Raw genomic sequence first — 7,054 nt, 5'->3', positions numbered from 1 at the left:
TAGGCGCGCCCCTACCTCGTGGCTTCCTGGTAGCTTTCTTGACGTAGGGTTCAAGTCCTCTGGATCACGTTCGTTCCGAAAATCACGTTCCCGAAGGTATCATTCCGTTTGGACTCCGTTTGATATTCTTTTTCTGCAAGATAATGAAATAGGCAAAAAACAACAATTCTGGGCTGGGCCTCCGGTTAATAGGTTAGTCCCAAAAATAATATAAAAGTGTATAATAAAGCCCAATAATGTCCAAAACAGAATATAATATAGCATGGAGCAATCAAAAATTATAGATACGTTGGAGACGTATCAAGCATCCCCAAGCTTAATTCCTGCTCGTCCTCGAGTAGGTAAATGATAAAAACAGAATTTTTGATGTGGAATGCTATTTGGCATAATTTCAATATAACTCTTCTTATTGTGGCATGAATGTTCAGATTTGATATGATTCAAGATAAAAGTTTAATGTTGACATAAAAACAATAATACTTCAAGCATACTAACTAGGCAATTATGTCTTCTCAAAATAACATGGCCAAAGAAAGTTATCCCTACAAAATCATATAGTCTGGCTATGCTCTATCTTCACCACACAAAATATTTTAATCATGCACAACCCCGATGACAAGCCAAGCAATTGTTTCATACTTTTGACGTTCTCAAACTTTTTCAATCTTCACGCAATACATGAGCGTGAGCCATGGACATAGCACTATATGTGGAATAGAATGGTGGTTGTGGAGAAGACAACAAGGAGAAGATAGTCTCACATCAACTAGGCGTATCAACGGGCTATGGAGATGCCCATCAATAGATATCAATGTGAGTGAGTAGGGATTGCCATGCAACGGATGCACTAGGGCTATAAGTATATGAAAGCTCAACAAAAGAAACTAAGGGGGTGTGCATCCAACTTGCTTGCTCACGAAGACCTAGGGCATTTTGAGGAAGCCCATCATTGGAATATACAAGCCAAGTTCTATAATGAAATTTCCCACTAGTATATGAAAGTCACAAAACGAGAGACTCTCTATTATGAAGATCACGGTGCTACTTTGAAGCACAAGTGTGGTAAAAGGATAGTAACATTGTCCCTTCTTTCTTTTTCTCTCATCATTTTTTATTTGGGCCTTTTTTTATGGCCTCTTTTTTTTATTTAGTCCGGAGTCTCATCCCAACTTGTGGGGGAATCATAGTCTCCATCATCCTTTCCTCACTTGGAACAATGCTCTAATAATGATGATCATCACACTTTTATCTACTTACAACTCATGAATTACAACTCAATACTTAGAACAAAATATGACTCTATATGAATGCCTCCGGCGGTGTACCGGGATATGCAATGAATCAAGAGCGACATGTATGAAAGAATTATGAACGGTGGCTTTGCCACAAATACAATGTCAACTACATGATCATGCAAAGCAATATGACAATGATGGAGTATGTCATGATAAATGAAACGGTGGAAAGTTGCATGGCAATGTATCTCGGAATGGCTATGGAAATGCCATGATAGGTAGGTAGGTGGCTGTTTTGAGGAAGGTATATGGTGGGTGTATGATACCGGCGAAAAGTGCGCGATATTAGAGAGGCTAGCAATGGCGGAAGGAGGAAAAGTGCGTATAATCCATGGACTCAACATTAGTCATAAAGAACTCATATACTTATTGCAAAAACCTACAAGTTATCAAAGCAAAGTATTACGCGCATGCTCCTAGGGGGATAGATTGGTAGGAAAAGACCATCGCTCATCCCCGACCGCCACTCATAATGAAGACAATCAATAAATAAATCATGCTCCGACTTCATCACATAACAGTTCACCATACGTGCATGCTACGGGAATCGCAAACTTTAACACAAGTATTTCTCAAATTCACAACTACTCAACTAGCATGACTCTAATATCACCATCTTCATATCTCAAAACAATTATCAAGCATCTAACTTCTCATAGTATTCAACACACTCATAAGAAAGTTTTTACTAGTCTTGAATACCTAGCATATTAGTATTAAGCAAATTACCATGCTGTTTAAGACTCCCCAAAATAATATAAGTGAAGCATGAGAGAAAAATAGTTTCTATAAAACAAATCCACCACCGTGCTCTAAAAGATATAAGTGAATCACTAGAGCAAAACTATATAGCTCAAAAAATATAAGTGAAGCACATGGAGTATTCTAATAAATTCCGAATCAAGTGTGTCTCTCTCAAAAGGTGTGTACAGCAAGGATGATTGTGGTAAACTAAAAAGCAAAGACTCAAATAGTACAAGACGCTCCAAGCAAAACACATATCATGTGGTGAATAAAAATATAGCTCCAAGTAAAGTTACCGATGGAAGTAGACGAAAGAGGGGATGCCCCATCCCCAAGCTTTGGCTTTTAGGTGTACTTAGATTATCTTGGGGGTGCCATGGGAATCCCCATGCTTAGGCTCTTGCCACTCCTTGATCCATAATCCATCAAATCTTTCACCCAAAACTTGAAAACTTCACAACACAAAACTCAGCAGAAAATCTCGTAAGCTCCGTTAGCGAAAGAAAACAAAAGACCATTTCAAGGTTCTGTAATGAACTCATTCTTTATTTATATTGGTGTTAAACCTACTGTATTCCAACTTCTCTATGGTTTATAAACTATTTTACTAGCCATAGACTCATCAAAATAAGCAAACAACACACGAAAAACAGAATCTGTCAAAAACAGATCAGTCTGTAGTAATCTGTAACTAACGCAAACTTCTGGAACTCCAAAAATTCAGAAAAAATAGGACGACCTAGAAAATTTGTTTATTGATCAGCATAAATTGGAATAAATATTTTATCACGTTCTGGTGATTTTTAACAATTATTTTCGTGAACAGAAAGTTTCTGGAATTTTCAGCAAGATCAAATAACTATCGTCCAAGATGATCCTATAGGTTTAACTTGGAACAAACACTAATAAAAACATAAAAAGACATCTAACCAGAGGATAGATCAAAGATTTATTCCTAAACAGAAGAAAAAATTAAAAAACAAAAAAAATAAAATTGGGTTGCCTCCCAACAAGCGCTATTGTTTAACGCCCCTAGCTAGGCATAAAAGCAAGGATAGATCTAGGTATTGCCATCTTTGGTTTTAGGGAAGAAAAGAGCAAACTTATTATCTATGGAATTAATCTTTCTATTTTGATAAAGCACATGGCTATTAATGGTAGAATAAAGAGTAAGCACGTTGCGGAAATTTGCATCTAGGCTAGCTTTTATCTCTTTGATAGATTCGTTTTGGTAGGAGAGCAAAAGAGATGTAGATTCAACTTTCTCATTCATGGGGTGCCCAAATATGGTTTTCATCTTTTCATAAGTATCTACGGCATCCCCTTCAAGAAAGCCTTCTTCAAATATAGAATCTAAGACATGCTTAAACGAAGAAGGTAGGGCAACATAAAAGCTCTTTAAGTAAATTTCAATTTTGTATTGGGGTACATAGCTAGCCCTGATCCTTAGTAGTCTATCCCAAGCATCTTTTAAAGATTCATCGAGTAAGTAACGAAAGATTCCGGAATCCTCTTCATCAAAATTATTAAGACTCTCATTGATAACTCCGGCAGATTTTCCCATAGTGTCTTTATTTATGAGTTTAGATAGAATAGCAGGATTGTCTAAAGCGCTGAAACTCGGGAGACAAACCCCACCACTTTTTGATTCCGACATGGCGAAGGAAAAGAGAGCGGAAAAGAGGGCGAATAAAAACGACAATGGTGAAGTGGGGGAGAGGAAAACGAGAGGCAAATGGCAAATAATGTAATGCGGGAGATAAGGGTTTGTGATGGGTACTTGGTATGTTGACTTTTGCGTAGACTCCCCGGCAACGGCGCCAGAAATCCTTCTTGCTACCTCTTGAGCACTGCGTTGGTTTTCCCTTGAAGAGGAAAGGGTGATGCAGCAAACTAGCATAAGTATTTCCCTCAGTTTTTGAGAACCAAGGTATCAATCCAGTAGGAGGCCACGCACGAGTCCCTCGCACCTACCCAAAAAAATAAATCCTCGCAACCAACGCGATAAGGGGTTGTCAATCCCTACACGGTCACTTACGAGAGTGAGATCTGATATATATGATAAGATAATATTTTTGCTATTTTTATGATAAAGATGCAAAGTAAAATAGAAAGCAAATAAAAATAACAAAGTGTTGGAAGATTAATATAATGGAAAATAGACCCGGGGGCCATAAGTTTCACTAGTGGCTTCTCTCAAGAGCATAAGTATTACGGTGGGTGAACAAATTACTGTTGAGAAATTGATAGAATTGAGCATAGTTATGAGAATATCTAGGTATGATCATGTATATAGGCATCACGTCCAAGACAAGTAGACCGACTCCTGCCTGCATCTACTACTATTACTCCACACATCGACCGCTATCCAGCATGCATCTAGATTATTAAGTTCATAAGAATAGAGTAACGCTTTAAGCATGATGACATGATGTAGAGGGATAAACTCATGCAATGTGATATAAACCCCATCTTGTTATCCTCGATGGCAACAATACTATACGTGCCTTGCTGCCCCTACTGTCACTGGGAAAGGACACCGCAAGATTGAACCCAAAGCTAAGCACTTCTCCCATTGCAAGAAAGATCAATCTAGTAGGCCAAACCAAACTGATAATTCGAAGAGACTTGCAAAGATAACCAATCATACATAAAAGAATTCAGAGGAGAATCAAATATTGTTCATAGATAAACTTGATCATATACCCACAATTCATCGGTCTCAACAAACACTACAAAAAAATACACTTCCGTGATGATACGTGTTTGTCACAGTAGGTCGCGTTTTTTGTCATGCATGTACATCCATGACAAATTTATGACAGAATCAAGATAGTCATACCTGTGCTGTCGTAGAAGTGTTCCATGACATTACCAAAATTATCATCACGGAAGTGTCCACTTCCATGACGATAAATCGCGCGTCACAGAAGTGCTTTCGTCAAGGGTGACCGACACATGGCATCCACCGTAACGGAACGCGGTTAAGCTATCGGGTCGGATTTTGGATCCGATAACCCGTTAACAGCCCCGACCAATGGGGATTTTCCACGTGTAAAATCATCATTGGCTGGAGGAGACACGTGTCAGGTCCGCGTTGGCACAAGTGTCACTCATCCAATGGGCGAGACGCGCCTATGATATGTTGACACGTGGACCGGCCCATCAAGTTTAAATGGGCCGGCCCAACTGAAGGCCCACAAGATTTTGCGGACCATAATGGGCTGGCCCAGCTAAAGGCCCATGAGATTTTGCGGACCATAATGGGCTGGCCCAGCTAAAGGCCCACAAGATTTTGCGGTCCATAATGGGCCGGCCGAGGTAAAGGCCCACAAGATTCTTGCGGCTCATAATGGGCCGGCCAGCTAAAGGCCCATGAGATTTCGCCGACATTAATGGGCCGACCCAGCTGTAGGCCCACATGATTTTGAGGACCCTAGTAGGCCGACCCATTAACTGGCTGCCATGTTTTGGGCCAAATGCCGGCCCATATTTGATCCGGTCCATTAATGTCCTCCCACGCTCCGGGCCTAATAGTGGCCCATATGAGATCCGGCCCGTTAAAAGCCTACCACGTTCTGGGCCAAATTGCGGCCCAGATCAGGTCCGACCCTTTAAGAGGCTTTGGGCTCAATTATGGCCCATATCAGATTCGGCCCGTCAACTGGACACTATGCTTTTGGGCCCACTTGCTAAAGGCCCACTTAGTAATTCGGCCTGATATTAGTTTTGGCCTGTTAAGGGCCCATTTAATATTTCAGCCCTATATTAATTTCGGCCTGTTAAAAGCCCGTCATATAGTTGGGCCTAACTACGGCCCGGTTTGCATCCGGCCTGCTCGCAGCCGATATCTGATTGGGCCAAACAAGGACCGAGACAATTATGGCCTAATAAAAGCCCGTGATTTGATTCGCACAATCATGGGCCGGGGTTCATTTCGGGCTGCTGCCGGCCCGTGAGCTGTTCGGCACGTTTCAGCCCCAACCTACATCATGATTGCATGACGGCCCGATTATGTACCATAATTTTACGGTTTGGTCGGTTTACTGCGAAGACAGGATATATATACAGTAAAATAACTGCAGCATCATGAATAAGAAAAAACCTAGACTATACAATAAAGAAATTACGGCATATTACATCCACTGGGCATCAAAGTTCGCCACTATGATAATAAAGCACAAGCAGACAGCAGATTACATACACTGGGCATCAAAGATCGCCACCAGTGCAAATAAACACGCCGACAAAATAATATACAAAACCGACAGCACTTCAATAGAGTTCGAAAGGTTAGCCCTGCTGGGGAGCTGCAGCGCAAGCAGCTGAGCAAGATGATGAGACTGCGCTTGTTCAACACTTATATCTTCCTCACTCTGAAAGATAAACAAGCAGACAAATGACAGGTTTTGCACATAAAAGTATCAGTGCTGACAATTCATCACATTTCTTACTAACGAATAAAGTGACACAGTTTAAAATTGCATTAACACAATATGGTATTGTTCAGGTCAAGACATGGCAGGAAATGACATTGTGAAGGAGTTGGCAGCTTCACGACACCACTGGATTACAGATCAAGAACTCATAAGTATCAATGGTTAGTGTGCTGTCAATTTATATCATTTCAGATTGGCAAATAAAGAGACGGTTTAAATAATAGTAGAATGATATGACATTGTTCATAGTTAAGACATTGCAGAATATGACATTGTGCTGTAGTGGGTAGGTTCACCACACCACTGGATTACGGATGAAGAACAGAAGCATACATGCAGTGCAAAAGAAGATCACTTGCTCTGTATAGTTTAATTTACATGGTATGAAGAAGGAACTTGGTTGTACAACTGAAAACTTAAATTGAGAAAGGACAAACTTTTGTTTATGAGCTACATAATAAACTTTAAACAAGCAATTTGATGCAAACACCAAAAATAAACAGCTGTTTCAGTCATGCCTAACCAAATATATACAAAAAAGTTTGAAGGCTTGAGATGGACAAACTTACATTATTG

This window comes from Triticum aestivum, chromosome 3D, assembly GCF_018294505.1.
Source record: "Triticum aestivum cultivar Chinese Spring chromosome 3D, IWGSC CS RefSeq v2.1, whole genome shotgun sequence".
Taxonomy (NCBI): Eukaryota; Viridiplantae; Streptophyta; class Magnoliopsida; order Poales; family Poaceae; genus Triticum; species Triticum aestivum.
This window is presented reverse-complemented; position numbering follows the sequence as displayed.